General features: G+C 47.3%; 1 long non-coding RNA gene across 1 annotated transcript; it reads right to left on the bottom strand.

The window, feature by feature from the left end:
- Positions 1-299: 299 nt before the first annotated feature.
- Positions 300-18,354, bottom strand: LOC135896129 (uncharacterized). Its single transcript, XR_010562596.1, has 2 exons — positions 17,529-18,354; positions 300-1,424 (listed from the first exon to the last, which is right to left on the bottom strand). It is a non-coding gene; the product is annotated as an uncharacterized lncRNA (long non-coding RNA).
- Positions 18,355-21,985: the final 3,631 nt, after the last annotated feature.

Consider the following 21,985-nt stretch of genomic DNA (forward strand, 5'->3'; position numbering starts at 1 on the left):
TGATACGCAGTAGCTTCGCTGGACAACCACCTTTACAAAGTGGAATGGCTCCTCAATATTTTTTTTTTTTTGCTATCCCCTGCACTGCCAGCGTCACCACAGGCGCGAATGCAAGGAACCCAGCGACGGTGACGCGCGCTTAGTGTGATGTAATTGGTTGGTTGATACAAGAGCCAAGCAACTCCCACGGTCACAAAATCCGCGGACGTTCGCAGAGAGAACATTACAAAAGAGGTGTGTTTAGAAAAAGTTTATTTCGACAAGAGACGATACGAACACTGAGTCATAATCACGGCACAATTCCACCCGGACGATAACATGTAAGAAACGAAACACAGCGCGTTGTCAACGTAAGTAGTGTCCGGGTCCTCACGTACCAACATATAAACACGTATACCCACGGAAAGGCACAGTTACACATAAACTAAATGCCACATGTACAAAATGATTTTCAATATATACAGTGTACACAATGGTTATATACAATGATGATGTGATAGAACACTTTACACAATTTTGAAGTGATGTGCACGAGATGTGAATGTTTCAACCTTCCTCACTGTCGTTGGAGCCAATGCTGTAGGCTTGTCAATGTAGACCTCTCTCATTTCAGCCTCAACAGTGGCACAAGGTTTCTCTGTAGGTTTTCTTTAACAGAGCCATCTAAACTGCAACTATATCTTATTCTTAAAAACAAGGGACTTCATTTGCAATTACGCACTGAAGTATATTTTAAAGGTTTGAAGACATCTAGCAAGATCTGCTTGAAGCCTAATAGTTATCCCTACATACATAAGCATTCATTGCAAGTTCCACTTTATGTGTTTGTAGTTTTTACATGTTTCTGAGGCTCTCTCGCATTTTTGCCATTTTAAACGGACACTAAAGGAAAATGACGACCTAGATTGAAAGATTAGGTTTCTGTAGCAACGAATATGGAATTCGTAGCGGGAACATCGATTTTGTAATCTAGAAAATGACGAAACCTAAAAAATCAGAGTCGCGTCACCTTTCGTGGACTACGGTACCGCTCCTGTAACGTCAGCACTGGCTGATTCACAGTGAGCGACACGGAAAGATGTCACGTGGAGATCGATTCAGAGCGGGCGATTAAAATTAAAGAGCAGCAGCGGGGCCTTCCGCGGCAATTTTCTATGCAACAAAGGGGCACTTTCACCCACGGAAAAAAAATGATAGACTTCTAGACGAATAAGTCTATCCATCTAGCTTGTCCCTGAACAACTGGCTTTTTGAAATTTCGGATAAATTATTTGCATACTTCTAGTATTAGAGCGGTAACATGTATATGGCAGCTTGAGACGCATCCGCGAAGCGTAGCCCTCGTGCTGTCCCACAGTTGACGACGCATGCGCAGTCCGTGCCTGTAGGGTTAGGAGACAGCCACAGACGCACCGTGCGTTCGCCTGCAAAAAAAAAAAAAGTCCAAGTGGATGTGACGTCACACTTCACTCGATTGGCACCGCCAGCGTCAGGGCAGCGTTCTGGCTTCCGCTGCTGACAAAAGCGTTGAGCGTAAACACATTAGCATGCCTGCTTTGCAGATGTGTGCATAACCATGGCCGCTCGATCAAAACGTCGTGGCGTGATAATGTCGCGCTGCATTCACTGGTCATCGCAGAACGCACAGTTAACGTCAAGCTAAACCGATGTAATCCTTTCTGTGGTCTCTGACAAACGACGACGGCATTCGCAGCGTCTCGGGCATCACAGAGGTGCGACGCCATCAACGCCATCGTTCTGAGACGCATTCCGCGCAACGCTAAAGCTTGCTTTCGCTTTCAGTGCTTCACCTTCGAACGAAATTGCGATTTTTTTTTTATGCGAAGCATATTACGAGAGTTCAACCCAGCTCCTCAGGCGCGGCGGTGTCGCCTTCAATGACCTTTGACCTCATGCCATAACACGTGACAATGTGACGTCACGACAGAGGAGAAACAGGGCTCCAACTCGCGCCGTCGCTCGCGGCGGTATATAAGCAGCTGCGCTTGTTTCTAGGTGGCTTTGGCTCAACTCTTGCAAGATGGGCTGGGTGGGAATCGAACCAGGGTCTTCGGAGTGTGAGACGGAGACGCTACCACTGAGCCACGAGTACGATGCTTCAAAGCGGTACGAAAGCGCCTCTAGTGAATGCGGTGTTGCCTTAGAAACGAGCTGTTTCTGAGGCTCAGGCGTGCGTCGCTTGCTCAGGCGCACATTTCGTTGCCGCGCCGAACGCTGCGTTGCTCGACGCTCACCGCGTCCAATGCGGGGCGCGTAGTCGCTGCGCCGTAGCCCATAGTCTTATACCCCTTGGCGGGTCGACGGGAACGCTGTCGCGTTCCACTCTTGAAGGCGAAGCAGAGTAACGCATGAGTTGTTTCTTCGTCTAGCCGAACCAAATATAGCCAAGCAACAGCAGTTCACCAGGCTAAACAGTGGTTCAACAACTAAAATAAAGGCTAGTATGCTTCGCATCCTGGGCTGAACCTTAGCTAAGCCACAGCCATTTTTTTTTTATTCGACAACTTTCCGCAGGTTGTACACAACAATCTGTCTTCTTCAACTTGAATAGGTACCGAACATTCGGGGTCGCACTTCTAAGTGCAATAGTGGCATCATATAGAACGGGTCGAGAAAAAAGTTTCTAAGGAATCACGATCAGCCCTTTGCTAAGAGCGGCACTATACTTTTTTAAAGCGCTGCTGAGTTATCGTCTCTGTCATCACTTCATTGCCGACTTAATCGGGCTGACCCTTCTATCTTTTCAAACTACTTTCGTGGTATCCTTCATCCCCATCCTCGCCCTATCTTTTACTGCAAGAAGGCCTCTCCCTGCGATATTGAATTAACCCTCTCTTGCGCAAACTGATTCCAACCCTGCGCCCGCATATTCCCTAGTTTCATCACGCCAGCTACTTTTCTACCTTCTTCGACAGCGCTTCCCTTACCTCGGCAACAATTCTGTGGCTATAATTTCCCCCAATTTTCTACCCTACGCATTGCATGGTCTGCCCATCTTCGTCTTTTTCTCCTAATGTGGTGGGCTATAATGATTTGCTCTCTCATCCACATCGCTCTCTTCCTGCCTCTTTACCGTTACGCCTAAGGTTGCATTGCGATAGCAATTATACGGACACTCGAAGCTAATGTTTTACGCTCTGTTCTTCCGCCGGAGGGAAATGGGGATTTTCCTCTTCGGAGTCTCCACCTTCCCGCACGTGGCGTCAGCCCAGCAGTCACAGTGGCCTCCTGCTTTCTGTGTGGTTCTTGGAAGGCGATCAGCGGGGTGGCGCCAACTTTCGGGCACGCGCACTTAGGTGGTCGGGAACCCGACAAACCACGAGTGCACAGGTTGCTTACGAACAGTGGGGCGCAGTGCGACGTCGAGTCATTCCTGGTACCAAGCAGTGGCACCAGGCGCGCGGCTGTCGCTCGGCTGGCCGTGTCGAATAGCTCAGAATGCTGTTGCGACGGCGGAGGCTAATTCCTGGTAAGAAGCCGCAGCAACAACAGGGGCTCGGCTGGTCGTATCTAACGAGGGCCTAGTGTGATAGGCTTGAGTCGCCAGTACGCACTGAAGTGATTGATACACATTTGTGCATTTTACTGCAGCGTAATGAGGCGGATGAGAGTTCATAGCCCATTCAGACATATTGCCACATGTAGGTAGTGGGTCGAGGGCAAGAGTGGGTCGTGCCCAAAAGAACAAAGAAGACCACGCGTCTCTTCCCTGCTCGCGAGCCAACATCCCACGCTCCACTATTCAAATCTATTTTCGCTTTACTTCTAAAACTAACAAGAAACGAAGGCACCGACTACAGGCGACTCCAGAGCAATACCTTTACCCACGGAAGCCTACTGCATCGTTTCCACCCGACGCTATACAGCGACACCTGTCCACACTGCAACGTGCCAGACACTCTGGCGCACCTCCTCCTGCAATGCAAGAACACTGGTGCAAGCATCACAGCGCCACAACTAATAGCAGCAGACGCAGACCCAAACCTCCTTGCTGAAACGTGGGAGGCTGCGATCTCCAAGCCGGACCTGGTCGACCAGCGCGAACTCGTCGCCCGGGCCCGGAGGGCGATCCAAGCCAGAGGGTTCCTGGAATAAGGGACGCTCCCACCTCGACTGACAAGTCACTACTTCAAATAAAGGTTTCGTTCTCTCTCTCTAAGCATACGGAAAATCGCCTGCTTCTTGGCCAATCCCCCATAATGGGTATGCGCCACTGTTTAGGATACAAGACAAGACAAGACCGGCGGAGGTGTTTTCCAGGAGCCAGCTGCTCTGCGGCTTATCGAACCGCCGAGAGTGCTTCTGAAGGCTCGTGACATTATTTCTTCCGTATACGGCTAGGTACGCGCGTCGTGAACATCTTTATAGTTCGGTTGCGAGAGCCCATTCGGTGCATCAAGGCATCTGGCTTTTTTTTTTGAAAACACGCGAAATAAACAAAGGAAACCTGCAATGTCGCAGAATCACAGCTACCACCTACGACTGGAGACGTCCTCGAGACACGGCGCTTCCCGGAACTGCGCCCCTCCGAAGCCCAGCATCCCTGTCACTTTGCGGCGCAAATCCCTTCACCCCGACGACGTAGCTCATTCTCGAACTGCAGAGGCTTATAGCGTGATGCGTATGGCGTAGGCGTGGTGTAAGAGCGCCACACACTGCCGACGAGCACGCGGGCTTTGTGCTCGTTCACAAACTCCGCACTGCCTGTATATTTGCTTTCCTCGCGATAACCCCGTCGCCCTACGCGCTCGAAAAAAAAATAAGACAACAAGGTTAGAAAAGAAAGAGAATTTTGATTAGAAGGATGCGTCCTCGGGGGACCGCTGCGACTAATAGCCCCTTGCCTGGCGATCCTCCTTCAAGGTATGCTTCGCTCGCTCGCTCGCGGTCCTTCCGCCCTTTGTCGCTTGTCATCAAGCAAGCACGCGAGTGACGACATCAAGAATAATGGGGAAGAAAACAACGTCGACAAAGTATTCCGGGGAAGGGGTGCACCTCGTGTTTACGCCGCCCCGTTCTCCTTCTTTTAGCTCTCGGGCAAGCCGCTGCTCTTGTTCGAGGGTAATCAATCCTGCAGCCTCTTCGCGGGCGCCGCGCTTGCATTAAGGAGGCGAACCTTGGTTGCCCCGTGTCATTTTCTTTCTTTCTTTCTTTCTTTCTTTCCTTCTTTCTTTCTTTCTTTCTTTCTTTCTTTCTTTCTTTCTTTCTTTCTTTCTTTCTTTCTTTCTTTCTGTCTTTCTTTCTTTCTTTCTTTCTTTTTCTTTCTTTCTTTCTTTCTTTCTTTCTTTCTTTCTTTCTTTCTTTCTTTTCGCTTGACGTTCTTTACACCCTTGCGAACTTTCCGATACGCTTTTGTTCGCAGTTTTCGCACGCATCGTTAGAGTTGAGTTCTTTTTGTTTTCTTGCTGAAAACTGTGCAAGCCACTCTTTCAGAGATGGCTGGTGGGGAACGACAGAATAGAAGTGCTTCAAGGCTCGTGTGACCCGTTGGGAGTACGGCTTCCTCTATATAATTAGTTATTCCTTATATAGCCGTCTCTTTAGCTTTTGCCTAGCAATGTGTGCGACTACTCTGTTTTGTTCCTAACGGTTTTGTTGTGATTATTACTTCAGGAATGCTTGTCAGGACGTTTGTTGGGGCCTTTTAGAGGCGTTAGCTGTTCCTATTTCCCAACTTATAAAAAAAGAAGCTCTGGGCGAGGAACAAAGTCAAAGAAACATACAAAAAGCACCTGCCCCGGTGACATATCGGCTATGCGTTTCTGCGGGATGTGAGAGGTAGGGGGTTCGATTGCCGAACCTGGCGACCACAGATCCTTCCCCGTGCCCATCCACCCTCTTGACGATAGCCTGGATCCGGCCCTGGGGGAGGCCGGCCAGCTTCACAGAACCACACCTTGAAATGATGACGCACAGAATTGCGCAGTTCGGAGACGGGGTGGCAGATCCAAAGCCTCCTAGATAGCAGGCCTGTGAACTCTACCTGCTTTACGGCATCATGCTACTTGGACCGAAATTTCCATTGCCAAGCCCCGCGTGACGAAAGCGGTGACGTCGCAAAATCACCGCGGCTTACTCGGGAGCGTCGCCATTGGATTCTATGGCAGTCGGGCAAGGTAGCATGACGTCACGGATCGAAGTGCATGCACCGGCCTTGTCCTATCAAGGAGGCGCTGGCAGATCCCGTAGCGCGTTGTGACGCAATGTTGTGGTCACATTTCGGACTCAAATTTTCCAGGCAGCAGAAATCGCAACTGATCACTGCTAATAAAGCCAGCAAAAGGTTTTTTGCGCAGTACTTGCATCCTGCGAATCTTGTGACGTGAAAACTGGGTTATTAGTTAACCAACAACGAAACAAATAAAGAAAGAAGAAACGGGCTGCTAAAGCCGGAGAAGGAGGGGCTGACTGAAACAGTAATGTCAAGGTACTAATGTATGTTTCGTTGCAAAAGTAAAATGGGCACCGCCTTGCTCAAGCGCTGGAATTGCCGCGCTGGCGCCGGAATTTCCGGCACATGTCCCCAACGAGGACAGGCTTTAATCTCGCTGTCAACGAAGACCGCAGACCGCACTTGAAATGTTCAGGACCAACCACAGTCGAACGAAGTATGCTAATGTCCTTACACTTCTGCGACAGGCTACATTTAAAGCGTTCTGAGATAAACCTCACACATAGCCTTCCCCCCTGCCACCACCCTTCCCCTTTTTTCTTTACTTGTTTTCTTTTTCTTTTAACAGGTGCCTATTATTCCATAGCTGCCAAGCTAGCAATTAATTTTCCGAGACAGGCCCTACCATGCACAACCAACCACCACGCCCTAGTTCCGAAGTTTTTGCAAGCTGGTGATTATGAATAATGACGTCGGGCTCATAACGGTGACAGAAATGAATGGGTAGAGTGAAGACTTCAGCACGCGGTGTCGGGAATGCTTCGCGGACACACGACCCACTGTCCCCTTCTCCTCCTATGTCTGCCCTGAATGTCCCTAGCGTCTCTAATGGCGACGCCAATGTCGGAGTCGACGCGATGCGGAAAGAGGCTGCACGTATCGGTTCCGTGTGGCGCATGCTTTGATGATCTTGAATAGTACCGTGTCACCGCCGAGTTTGTGGCAACGCATGAAATATTTGTCCTTTTCTTGTGAAATCCTTCTACTTAGAGCGTAGAACTTTCCCCGGCCCACACAACAAACTATCCCGAGCGCAGGCTGCAACTTTCCGCCTGCTACAAACCAATGCTTACCTCTCGTTTCAACGTTACAACAAGATCTACCCAGACATTTACCCCGATCCCACGTGCCATATCTGCGAGACACAGCCAGCCACACTTCCACACATGCTTTGGGACTGTACAGAACAATGCCCCGACACTAACCCCACGACCTTCTCGTCGAGATGGCACGCTGCCCTGCGTAGCTCCAACCTTGACGACCAACTGTGGGCGACCCAGCAAGGCGGCGAAAAAGCAACACCTCGACGTCCCCACGTAGGAGGCCTAGGCCCAGCCACCACCTCTTGCTGGTTTCAATAAAGTTTATTCAGTCAGTTTCATTAGAAGCAGCTCCGTAGCGCCACAAAAATGCATTTGTAGAAGTTGCATCAGTATTCTTCGATTTCAATAAAGATGTGAACTCACTAAAGCATGGAGAAAGCCTGCGATGCGAAAAAATTTGAGCTGTCTTATACATAGTAGCTGCAGGGTGACTCGCCTAATTTGCCTTCTTATTGTGTCTTATATAATCGGAGTGGATGTAGCTGGCGTGTAGCCACAGGTTAAGTCCGCTGTCTCGCCCCTAAAGGCTGCATTCGATCCTCGGTAGCTTTTCCTTTCACTTTGCCCAAGATACTCGACAACGATGTTGCTGGTGTCTTCAGCTAACAGCTCGAACTTTTTTTTGTTGGAATAGCTCAACCGGAACGTGCTTTAGGTCAAACTTGGAGGCCAGAGCACCTTACCTAAACGGTTGTTAGGTTTTCAGAGCACACACAAACCAGGCAGTGGGCACAGACAGACAAGTTCTGCAAGGTCTCCGCAGTACCGTCACCACTGCACTTGCGCCTTCCCGCCAACGACGATTGTCACCGAAGTCACCATCATCATTAGGATCCTATACATATGTCCGCTAGAGTATAAAAGCCCCTCCCAGCGATCCCACAGTTACCAATTTGCTTCGTGAGCCTACTTTTATCCCTAATTTCCCCATTCACCTCAAGCCTGACGCCACGCTCAATTCAGTTTTTCCCACTTTTCACTCTTTCCGTTACTCAGATAGGACCACCAGTTGTCTGCTCTTAAGACTATTGCCCAAACCTGCTTAACTCACGTTTCATCCCGTTAATCTCGAGTTGAATATCAGCCGTTCCTGTTTTATTTTAATCCACACAGTGCCACTCGCATTTCTCATGGTCTCATGGCCTCAGAACGTATTGCTATCGCTCACGAAGAAACTACCCGAATTCAATTCGAGGTATCTCTTGCAACCAGTCGAATGTGGCAACCCACGTCAAACGTCTTAAGAACACTCGAAAATAACCAGCTGAACATACTACAAATGGTAATGCATACCTGCAAAATTGAGTGCAAAGCGTGTGTTCAACTTACACGCACATCTCGTGACGTGTTCATATTTGAGTGAATGAGGCCTCCTTGTGAAAGTCTGACCGTCTGCTGGCCACCCTCTGTGCACCCCATTTTGGTCGGTCAACGTTCTTTTCCTTTTCCTCCATTAAAAATTATTTTTTACTTCAGGACCAGACGACAGGTTGAACTGTTATCGATTTCATGTCAACGTAATAGAGAAGCCGCATGTTCCAGCAGAGGTGACGACGGCAGACTTCGTGTTAAATGTCTTTAAGCTGTAATTCGCGGTTTCCTGCAAGCTGCGTGACGTTAAATGTACTTAAATGGCCAGACCATGCAGCCGGTTGCGAGGTTGGTACGGCCATGTTGGGGTGTCTCGTGTGCACTCTTGCGTTAGTCACTTCAGCGAGGCAAGGACGGTATGACCAGTTACACGGAAAGATACTTACTCTCGACAGCGCCGAGTACCGACAGGCCGAGAGCTAATTAAGTGCGGTGGCCATTTTCTCGATTCCGTCGATTAGTGCTGCCGACAGAAGCGAGGGCGAGGGTGGCGAGGCAAGGGCAAATTTCTTAACATTTCCTTCAGCAAAGAACGTCGTAAATGGTGCACTGATCTAAGCAAAGACAGTTGGCGGAACGGTGACGTCATTCTTTCTCTGGCTAATGAGCTGGTTCTGTCCTGACTGCTTGTATATAAAAGCACATCTCAGCAGTGGGGTATTGGATGAGGCGCAGTTAAGTAAAGTTTTAAGCTCTGCGATACAGGCAGCAGTCATTACGGGGTGAATTTTACGCGCCGACTTGTTTTTAACATTTTCCGTCATTTATCCCCCGTGCTCCAAACCTTATTACATTTAAATATTCCTCAGTAATGGCTTGACGCGTCCGCTCTTCTTTACCACGCCAGTTTTTTGCCGCTAACGTCACTCTTCGTTGCCTTCCCGCCGTTGTATAAATTCACTGTTTCTCAATACGTGGAGTACTAAACGTAGCAGCAACGAAACCACACTGAAAACTCTGCTGAAAGAGCAGTGAGACGAAAGGACACTGTGTCCTCTCTTCGCCCTTCTGCTTTCGGGCGTATATATACAGGGTGTCCCAACTATCATTTAGCAAAATTTAAAAATACGCAAATGCCACGCAGCTCGAAAGAACCAAGGTAATTCTTTTGCCGTCGCAGGGAGATACTCAGATTACCTTTTACATTCCGCCTAATTATGTAAATAATATTAAATAATCAATCATTTTCTCAATTATTATAATTAGATTTAAAGTGTGAAAGAAAACATTGTAGGACAACATGAAAAACTTTCGACACAGCTTTCTGTTGCTCAATGCGTGCTGCATGAAAGTGTTTTTTCCGAACGTGAAAGAAGCCCGCGTTTGCACGCAAAATTGCCGCGCGACCGGCCGCTCGAGGTTTGCCGCGCTTGCAGCTTGACTGTGCCAAGACGAACGATACAGTCATTTCGCAGTGGCAGCGATGCATAGACAAACAGAAGAACATAAGCAACTGCACATTGTTACATTGGTAACGCGAGGCAACGAACACCAAACACACACATTCACACAGCACACACGTTTGAGGAAAGCCACGTTGAAAAAAAAGACAAGTTAATTTCGAATTTTGACTTTTCGGTCGGGGATGGGCCTTTACCAAGAAACGTCGAAATAGACTATTTTTCAACGTGGACTTCCTCAAATTCATATATGCAGTAGAGATACAACGTGACTACCGCTTGCGCGATGATGTGCCACTATTTCTAGTTGCTCAAATTTTGATGATGCACTGTGAAACATTCCACGGTGGAGCCAAAAGCAAAGTGATGCTGGTCGGCAGACCGAGAGCACGCCAGCATATTAATATCGCGCTGAACGAGCGGCGAAGGTGCTATGGCCATCATAACGTTATACCGGCAAGTTGGAACGGCGCTGTGGCATCGAGGTGAGAAAAGACAAACAAACAAACATATAAGCAACATTCTCGCCGTAGAGAGATCAGCCTTGCAACTATGGCGCGGAAATTGCACATGCACGTGTATACAACGGTGCGCGCATTGTGTAGCATGTTTCCACTATGCTTCGGTACCGCGCTCCGCTGTTCGCATTTTATTTGTGAACGATATTAAATGCCTTGATTAAAAAAAAGAAATGGCAGAGAGCGTTGAACAAATGGAATAAATGTAAAGAAGAAATCCTGAAATCCCCAATTGAAGAATAGAGAGAGAGAGAGAGAGATATAAAAAGGAAGGACAGAAAAAACGAATAAAGAAAGGAACCGTTCGCCCAATTACGCCATGCCTTTTCCCTTGTTACCCGAGGCGACTTGGACTCTGGCCTATGCGCGTAAGCTTTCGTGAAGTGAAATGAAATGGCTCCATTTATTTATTTATTTATTTATTTATTTATTTATTTATTTATTTATTTATTTATTTATTAGTTTGTTTGTTTATTACCGGGCCTCACAGGCTGCGCTACGAGCGGAGTGCGGAAGACGCCACTATCTGTATACAGCGCGCGCAAAGAAGTAGTTCGTAACCGAGACCGCTTTGCGGGAAGTTTGGAGGTGGTGTGAGACTCGCGAAAAGAAGCTGGCATTCAACTGAAAGCTGTTTCGAAGCATTCACCTGCTTCGATGCCGAATTTACATTTTATTAAATGGAACCTCGACTGCACCCCCATCGACGACTCGCTGTTCCACCGGCGTAAAGTGTCGTGTTCGAAAAACAGGCGAGCTTTTCAAAACAGATGTTATCGGAGTGCGCGACAGCCATGCCACTGTGTTTACGAAGAGGCACTGACAATGGCAATGCGCTTAATAAAGGACACAGGTAGACGGCGGAGGGGGTCTCCAAGTGATTTGCGTAGTGTTTACAGTGAGTGAGTGAGTGAGTGAGTGAGTGAGTGAGTGAGTGAAACAACTACCGACTGACTGACAATGAATGAACGAATAAATGAATAAATATAATCGATGAAATAGAGGACCGGGTAGACAGATGCATTCTTTAAAACTGATGGTAGCGCTAAAAGGGACGAACGCACGGTGAAAAGCCGACACGACGACGAAGGAACGCTACTGACAACTGGTTTATTTTTTTAATCAACAGGTCGTTTGCCGGAAGCATTCCACATTTTGAAAAAAGGCGGGTCTGTGCATAAGGGATGTTTGGATAAATTTGTACTTGGCTGAGCGCACACGTCTGGAGACATGTCTAAAACCGTAACATGTGGCTTTTCGTCCGTTGCTGTCTTTTACTGGTCATTTGTTTCACTTCTTGCTGCTTGGTTTTTTATCACTTCACTTCCCGTGACTGCTTGCAATATTGCGATACCATTATTTGTAAAACAAGGCTGGCGCAGTCCAGTTGTGCGCGTGTGTTGTGCTTGTGTTAAAGTTGAACCCTTTCCAAAAATAAACCAGTTGTCAGTAGCGTTCCCCTCGTCGTCGTGTTGTCTTTTCACCGTGTGTTCGTCCCTTTTAGCTCTGCCGTCAGTTTTAAAGAATGCATCACCAACTAGCCGAGCGCCAAGCTTTATTGAGACAGATGCAAGTCATTTTCTTGTCACTGCTCTCTCTCTGTCATGCAATCCGCCCATGTGTCACAATAGAGGAGAAGAAAGAAAAATATCTGGACGAAAAAACAACCGCCTTTCCAACTCCTATATTCACCCTGATATATTTTTATCAAGCCATGCCAACACCACAAAGCACCTCGCAATGGTCATAAACAAGACGAATCGAGCAGTAACTAGGGACGAGTACAAGTCCTTCTCGGGTGGAGAAAATCTAGATCCGGAGAATGGCCCTTACCCCAACCACGACTTGTACCTATAGGAACAACTATACGAGAGCAATGTCGAGCGTCCGCAGTTCTCCATTGCAGCGCCTGCAGCAGATGGCCGACATCTTTCTTGGACGTGCCCTGGGACAAAATGAAGAGCGCGAAGGTGTATGGGTGTAAAGTTGAAAGCGACCTACCTGAAGACTATGAACGACTGCTCATGGACAACACGTTTTATAAGTCACTTTTGCAGTACCCACATAAAACGAGCTACCATGCTTATATATGAGAAACACAACAAAGAAATCATAAATAAAATACAAACCAAAATCTATAACGTGCACAAAATACATATTAGAATAATAATAACTGCTTAGTATTTTTAAAAATAGAGGAATCGTTTATGAAAATGTCAGCACTGTCATCGTTACTCACAATGTTAAATAAAAATTACAAACGAATTACGGGGCCCTGGTTACTAATTTTATGAACTCCAAACGCACGCTTCCCCCGAAATCGCCTTTACAGGAAATAAAAACGAATGGATTGAAGCAAAATTGGACAGTCAGTACACCCAAGTGAAGGAATACACCTTTTCAAAAAATACTAAGTCCCGAAATTTACGCCCCCAATTCGACGTTCTCATGTTGTACCTACCAAGAACTCCCATGCAACTGTAATAATAGGAATGACGTACGTACCTATTGAGAAGTGCACTAAATAATGTGCGTTGCACTTTTTTTTATTTTGTCCAGAAGAACAACGCGATGCTGTTCCATACACACTCAACAATGTTCAAGTTTACTAACAACCAAAGATTGGAACAATCTAATGGAACAATGAGGATCAATAAAACCACGAGTTATCCGCGATACACAACTAAGAACGCTAGAAGATGCACTTAGCGATGTGGTTAACGTGTTCACCGAATTTTAGATTACAATCAAAATTAACACATGCATTTTTTTAGTTACATACTTCTTGTTCAACAGCGTGCCCTTCAAAGTATATGCAAAATCGACAGGGCCGTTTTGTTCAAGAAAAATACGCTAAAAACGTGTTTTTTTTATTTGTAAGTACGCCTTTAGAATGGCACCATTTCACTGCTTAATTAACATCGCCTAGTAAAGCATGGTGGTCTTTAACCTCTTTAAAATGAGAACAGTTTTATATCGTCAGCATACAATAGTAGTCTGGCGTTTGTAATGCAAGGGTTGAGATTATTTTATTACCACATGAAAAAAAAAAAAGTCGGCTCAAGAATTCAACCCTGGCCTATGCGTCCGTAGCTCGCGATATACGAATGGTTCTGGTAAACTTCCTGTACACGAACAAAACTTTTGCGCTTATGCAAATAGTTATCGAGGAGCAAATAAGGATAATTACTCACGTCATACACATTTAACTTGTGTACTAAAATGTTATGAATTGCCAAATAATAAATATTGCGAAAAGTCAAAATGAACAAAGGACATCCGCCCTCAGCAATCGGCGCAACATCATTTAGAAAAAACACAGGGTTGATTTCTGTAGATCACCCAAGCATGAAGCCATGTTTGTCCCAACGAAATTTTGCGTTTAGAATGAAAGAACAAATTCTTTCTTTCAACAACTTCCCCACCGCCACCATACATACTTATGCACGGGAACGACAAAAAAAAATGTTCAATATACTTGGAAACAATAATAGCTCTAAAGTTCAAAATTTGCGCATGAGGCTCCATATAAACAAACACGCACGCCATTTCTCTACAATAACTGGGACACCATAGAATGACCACGTAGCAGACACCACATCCGATGACGTCAACGTGTAGACGGATAATTTTTCACCGAAAAAAAAAATGTGTTTCATCGCACATGTCCGTCACGTCTGGTGTCGATGAGGCGCGTCTTTCCTGTAGCCTTCTCACGCTGTTTCGCTATTCGTAACCTTTACTATGCATACCAACAGGCCCAAATCGCCACAACGGAGAAGGAAAATGTTTGGCGAACGCCTAAGCGACAGCATGAGGAGAGACAGCGCCAAATACGCCACCGTGACGTCACCTCGTGACGTCTCCGATGGGCACATGGACTCATTTATATTCCTTCGCATCTTCAAGTAGACGCTTTAAGGATGCATATCAGGCACTTCGCGCGACTTCCATCGCATCATCTCGCCCCCCTTCCAGCCACTCGACCTCATTCAGCGTTTAGCAGGATTATTGCCGCCAACCACGGAACTTTACCATCAAACTTCACGCCTGCAGCACGACCATCTCTACCGCTGTGGTGCCTTCATCCACTCCAGGCTCTTCTTGATATTCCCGGTATCAAGAAGAAAACGGAGATGTCATCTTTTGCCCTCAAACAAACCGTGCTTTCATTCCTACATGACAAACACAAAGAACGCATCCACGTTTACACGGATGGTTCTGTCTGCTCTAATAGGTCAGCTGGAGCAGTGGTTATTCCCGCAGAGTCTGTCATCCTCAAGTTCAAGACGTCTCACGTAACATCATCGACGGCTGCAGAACTCGCAGCTATACGTGCTGCTTTAGAGTTTATTTGTCACAAATCGCCACAGTCATGGTCCATCTTATGTGACTCGAAGGCTCTCCAGTGTCTGATGTCCCCTTTCAACCACGGACCAAATATGCAACTAGTGGCAGACATCCGACTACTCCACCATCAAGCAATCAACAAAGGGCACAACGTCATCTACCAGTGGATACCAGGTCACTGCGGAATCGCGGGCAATCATCATGCGGATGATGCCGCCCGATCGGCCCACGATGGTGCCCACGTTGTACCACTACCACTGTCACGAACAGACGCAGCAACAAGTCTTCGCTCCCTCGCCCACGAGCTCACGCAGAATCTTTGGAACACCAATGAGTTCACGAACGAACGTCTCCACAGATTAGATCCATGTCTGCAACTCCGCCTACCACCAGGGTTACCACGAGCGGAAGCAACACTTCTGTGCCGCCTGTGGCTCGGCGTGGCATTCACGAACTCTTATTCATTCCGCATAGGAATGGCCTACAGCCCTACTTGCGGCACCTGCGGCTGCGAGGAGACGATTCAGCACCTCCTTTGTGACTGTCCCAGCTACAAAGTGCCAAGAACAGTGCTCGTAACCGCGCTCGAAAAACTGGACAATCGCCCCGTTACAGAGGAGAAGGCTCTAGGACACTGGTCCAGACGGGCTTCGGCACTCAAGGCCTTAAGGGCTTTGCTGAAGTTTTTAAGGACATGCGAATTGTGCGATCGCCTTTGAGTGTTGTATCGCGTAGTATCGCGGTACTGCGTGAATTTCCTTAATTTTTTTTCTCCTCTTCTTCTTCTTTATCCTTTTATTCCCTTTACCCCTTTCCCCAGCACAGGGTAGCCAGCCGGTACTTACACTGGCTAACCTCCCTGTCTTTCCTCCTCTTTGTCTCTCTCTCTCTCTCTATATATTCCTTCGCGCATTTCCGAAATTCTTCTCGTCGCCTTGACAGGCTGAATTGCGCATATTCCAAGTACTTATCTTTATAACGACGGTAAAGATATTTGCACTGCGTTCTTAGGTAAATGAGCTGCTGACGCAATTCCTGGTCACGCGATTATTTGTCACAACCATGAAACCCTAGCATTTTTACGGAGCATGCGTCGTAATTCGAATGAAGACCAGAAAGGATATTGCTGTTTCTTTCCTCGCCGATTTTGGTATGTTCAGATCAATGCCATTTTTTGCGGCACAAATTAAAAGTTCCGTAACGTTTACCATCTGTCGTATGGTAAATTGGAGATCAATCATGGCTTTCAAAGTGTTTAAGAGTGAGATATATAATATTTAATGACAGAGAGATGGTGAGGTCGGCCTGAGGGAAGTGCCTCTAGCCTGCTACTCCACGCTGGGGAGGGGGTTTGGGGAATAAGAGAGATAGGATGCGAAGAGAACGGAGGGTGGTGGTATGGTGAATATGATGAGGACTGCACAGCATACTGTTTCTGTGCAAATATACCAAAGTACTCGCCTATTTAAAACTAATAAAACATGGTGGCACGTAAAATAAAACGTAGTGGCGCAGACAGTGCTAAGATGACTTGGAATGCCGGATGCCACACATTATATTTAACAAGGGAACCACTAATCGGAGCAATGCCATCAGTGTTAAAATTCACAAGAGCAAGGTCTAAAATGTTGCCAACAGCACTAATAAAATTGTTCATTTGCACTAAGGACAAGGACGAAGCAAATGAGACTGGGGCATCTTCCTTCGATTTAGCGTGTTCCGATGCAGCCACAGGATATCTTACTCTATGTAACATCTAGGACATTAAAATCATCAAGATATTGCCGTTGGTGTTTCACGGTATTAAGAACGTTTGCGAACGAAGTCATCTGGTCTGCAAAAGCGCGAGAAGGTATGCTAGGAGCAAAATAACAGCATCCAACCACAATATTCTATTTTTCGCTTGAATGCATTTAAACCAAGATGTTTCCGGTAGACACTTCAAGGTACCGTCGTTGCCTTGCTTTGTAACTACCCTTCGCAGCTATTAAGACACCACCAAGAAAGCTACACTGAAGCGGACTAGTTTCGAACTGTACGAAAAATGGCGAAAGTTTCGCGGAATGTATTCACTTGTAGTGAAACTTTCATTAAGCCAAGCTTCGGCAAGACATATGACGTCCCAGTTACTTGTGGCTACATTTGAAAGGAACTCATTTCCTTTTCTTCAAAGGCCACGCTCGTTTTGGTAGCAAACACTACAAATCATTTGGCCGAGGATGGTGGTTGCTGAGCTTCCTTTGCCTTCTGGTCGCCAAGAAACCGGCAGAAAAATCGATCCTCGTGGCCCGTACATTGACATCGTTCAATTTGTCCAAAACCTGCTTCCAGAACTGACACATGAAAAGTGCTGGAACTGCCGTGATTTCTCGCCAGCTATGTGCAGCTAAGAGACTTACATGAGAAAAGATGACTCAGCGTGATCATATTGTCATCAGGAGTAGGTCTTCAACCGAAGCACGTAAAAGCGCCTTACGCTTACGGGGGCTGTCATCCGACGCGGTCAGTTTGCTGCTGAGCTGTGTCTCTGTCGCTGATAAACAATGAAGCCTTCAACCTGAAGGGCAGCACGGTCCCGCAAGGCATCACTTACCCGCAGCGCTTGAAGGCGTCGTTGTCCGCCGACGTTTGCAGGAATTGTTGCAGACGTCACCGCACGTTCTGGACCTCCGTACTGCTGACCCTGCTCAAACCCGCCGAGTTAAAGAAAGCTGGCGACTTGGCTTGCCAAGTCGCAGAAATCACATTCGCATAGAAACCATCCGACGCCGCCGATGAAGACGCCTCATTGCCGTTTCTTCCGGGTCACACACACAAAAAAAAACGTACGCGTCACCTTGGTGGATTGCGCGAGGTGCCTTTGAAGCACTTGATTCTCTGTCCTCAACTCACGCACTTCAGACGTAGGAGCTTGCACGAGAAGTTCGTCTAGAAGGCTTTCCCGTAGATGCGCAGTTCTCGCGCGAACTGCAACAAGAAACTGTCGATGCTTTGCCGCAGTATTTTCCATGAGGGGCGTAGCCGCCACCGAATCGTGCCCCCTTTCGCCGCAAGCGGCGAAACACCTGAGAACTGCTGGTGCCAGAGGGAACGTCATATTCCCAGTCGTCACCCATGCTATTCGCGCACTTGCAATAAATTCGTACGCAAGGGCTGCAGAAGGTTAAAAAAAATTGCTGCCTGCCTGCGATAGCCTAGCAACAGCTGAGACATACGCTGATGATGATGAGACATCATGATGAAGGGCGCGTCTCGTCTTACGCGCCCTTCATCATGAGCAGAATTGGAATAAGTCTGCAAGAAGTTCTCAGCTGAAACAGCTTTAAAAATGCTCTTGAATATGGGATTATTAAAAGCGAACTAAGTTCTACGATTTTACGTCACGCCGTTTTTTAGTCACACCGTAGTGGGGAACTCGGGATTAATTTTGACCATCTGGGATTATTTAACAGACCCTTGAATCTAAATGTTTACTTGAATATTGTATAATCCCCCCCCCCTTGCTAAGGTCTTGTTGAAGACCGCAGTATTAATAAATAAATAAAAGGCACACTAGGGTTTGTGCACGTCGCCTGCATTTAAACGCTGCCGCAACGGCTGGGATCGAACCTGCGACATCGAGCTCAGCAGTGCAACACCATAGCCGCTGGTCTACCCCAGCGTGTTTGAATATGTAACGAAGTGATTTCCCATAGATGGGGTGAAGATTGCTACCCGTCCTGTTAGATTTGTTGTCAGTACTGTTTGAATGATGAGTCATTTGAGACGAAGCCATGTTGACACATTTCGGTATGTGGCCAAGAGTCTCGTTATTTAGTTTGCGACAAGATATATAATTAATATTATGGCTTTACTTCACCAGACGGTTCTCTATCAAGGCCTTGACTACACCCGACTACAGAGTTAATCGTGCAGTTCTATGGCTAATCGGCGGGCAATATTCTGCGGAACCAAGGCAGCACTACCGTGTCAGCTATTCGTCACGGGTCCTGTCAACAACATCATCCTAGGGACCCTGGACTGAGGGTTCCTCCAACACTGCTCTCGCCATTAAAATATTATTAATAAAGATGTATTACTCTCGCCTGCGAGATACGAGAACTACATTACCACGCGACCGCGAAAGGATACAACGTCGTGTTTCTACACAAGATCGTGTTTCGGGGGCTGCCAGGTCACTGCGGTATGTTCGACAACGATTTAGCCGATAAAGTCGCTCGAAAAACACACGAAGGAACAAATTTTGTTTCTGTGCCCTAGTCGAGAACTGAAGCACGCAAAGCACCTGATCACGCTATGGCGTATGACGTGACATAACAGAAGTGGCATACAGCTGACTTTACTCCCCGCCGGTTGCATTCACTCGACCCTTTTAAGCAACTGCGCCTGCTACGTGATGTTCACTGACGTGAACAAATAGTACTTTGTCGCTTTCACCTGGGCGTTGCATTCACCAGTGCATACTCATTCTTGATTGAAATGATCAATAGCCCTGAATGCAACTTCTGTGGAGGATGAAATGCTAAACACCTTCTCTACTATTGTTTGTCCTTCGAAGATGAAATGCTTGTCCCCCACACCACTCTTACTAACCAGCTAGACAGAAGACCTTTCTCGTTTTACGAGACTTTGGGACCATGACCTCGCATATAACAGCTGCAGCAACCCACAAAAGCGCTGATGTACTTTCTAAGGGCAACCGGACTGTGCTTCCGTCTGTAGTGTAGCGGTCAGAACTTTCTTTGCGTCCGATGAACACGACTTTATCTTTTTCTCTTGGTCTTTTGCTGCGTTTTCCCCGTCTTCCATGCAGGGTAGCCAACCGGGCCAAGTCTTGGTTAACCTCCGTGCCTTTCATTTATCCTTCTTCCTCTATGGTGTACACCATAACAAATCCTGATTACTGGGCAGTGAAAGCTGCATTGCACGTTAAAAGCTAAGTTATGGACGTCGTCAACCCTTTCTTCCGAAGCTGCCGACATACTCCCACAACGAGGGTTGCCTCCTTACTGTCAAAACACATTTTTCCTGAACGTGTAAGGCCGAAGTAATTCATTCTACCGCTTTTGTCGCATGCAACGCGACATACGAAGATGCGTCACCGATCTGGGTTAGCAGCCACCTTTCAAAAGCAATGATGTCGTTTATAAACACGCCGAACACCGCTCCCTTTCAGCACGAGTCGCGAAAGAGTCCAAGTTATCCCCTTTTATTAGGTTTTATCGAAAGACGGGATAATGGCGTTGCGATTCTCCCGATACTCCAGCAATTTATCACGAGCGATAGATGATAAAACAAAGGCCCCGATTATAAGAAGAGCTACGAAAGAAAAAAGGAGGTCCATTATATTGAGGTACACTGAAAAATAAAAAAAAAGACAGACCGCTTTTGTGGGTTGTGGCTTTTAAAAAAATAAGCAATGAAGCGAAATAGCGAGATAGCGAAAAGCACAGCGTCGCTGCCGGCGATATGGGCGCAGATAATTTATGGCAGCGGAATACCTGTCACCGAGGGGATGGCGAGAAGGAGACGCGAGAAAGGACGAGAGCCAGACGCCACAAAAGAAGACAGAATGAAAGAAAAGAACGAGAAAAATGAAAGAGAAGAATTGATTGTGGCCGCTGGGTGCTTAGTACCTCAGCCGCTAAGCAGCGAGACAAAGAATAACAGCTAGAGCGGAAGAAAAGCAGGACATATGACTCGCACTGCAGTGCTTTTGGCCACTGCGAGTCAGAAACGCAGTCGGCAGGCAAGGAGAAGCGCCCAGGGGGTGGGGAATGAGAGAGAGAGAGAGAAAATATACATAAAGAGAGGGGCTATAAAGAGACACGGCGGGAGAGAGAGGAAGAGAGAGAGGAGGGTGATTAACTCCTGCGGTGTTTCGGTGCTTCCGCGAAACAAAGCGTGAGCGAGAGAAGCATCCGTGACTAAAGCACGGCCAGGGCTGGCGCGTTGATAACGACGTCTGGGCTGGTTCGGGGAGCGGGACGTATATATACTCGCGACCACGGAACGAGGTACAGGTACTAGGGCGCGCTAAATCGCTCGCGAGGCGGGCGCATTTTCGTTTTTCTGACGCAACGCGCATTGCCATCGCCACTATCGTCGCATTCGGCAACCTGGGGCGGTGCAATCAGCGGTTACGGCGTCGGCCTTTCCGCTGCCCGTCTGTCTTATCTGTGGCAGTCACGTGACAGCTAACCAGCGAAGGGAAGAACGAAAGTGGGAGTCTTGCGAAACGCACGCGAACTCGCAGAACGACAGACCATCACGGGCCTTTTTTGTCATGAACTGCTTTTATGCGCGGGCTCAGTCATCATTGCTTCGAGCTTGGCGTTCCCTCGACCGGCACGGACATTTTACGTGACGCGTTAATACGTGCACTATACTGCGTCGCTGTGCTATACGAGTGCCACGTGCACTCAGTGCTCACTCTCTTCCTCTTTTATTCGTCCTCTTTCCCTTTCCCTGACGCCCGGACCGGGGTAGCAAACCGGGTGCTCGTCTGGTTTTCCTCCCTGCCTTTTCTCTTCTTGCTTTCCTCCTCCTCCTCCTCCTCATCATCCTCCTCCTCTCTCTCTCTCTCTCTCTCTCAGTGCGGGTGCCAGACTTTCGCGGTCACAGAAGAGTCTAGCTTCGCCAAAAGCATGCGGAATGATCACTCGGGAAGCCGGGAATTTATAGACTCAGCCACTCGTGGCACAGCCGTGATAAGGGGAATGAAAACTTTTGAAACTGAGGGACCGGCAAGGGAAGATCTCGCAAGACGGAAATTCCAACAAGACATCAAGAAATGTGTCAATACAGACTTCATAATAGACAGCTTAGAGGGCGTTGCTGCATCGAAGTCAACTACGTGTTCTTACGTAATATAGAAGCCTTTCGCTGTCTCCCTCTTCAAACTGATTCCCCGAGCATCTGCCCGCTCCCGCTCACTGATACATACTGTGCATGAATAAAAAGGATCTGCCGTTCTTTAGCAACTCTAACTGCAGCTCATTGGCATAGCGAGTTTACTTCATGCGATAGCATTTAAGTTTGTTAATTCTT

Source organism: Dermacentor albipictus, chromosome 6 (genome assembly GCF_038994185.2).
Source record: "Dermacentor albipictus isolate Rhodes 1998 colony chromosome 6, USDA_Dalb.pri_finalv2, whole genome shotgun sequence".
In the NCBI taxonomy this organism is placed as follows: domain Eukaryota; kingdom Metazoa; phylum Arthropoda; class Arachnida; order Ixodida; family Ixodidae; genus Dermacentor; species Dermacentor albipictus.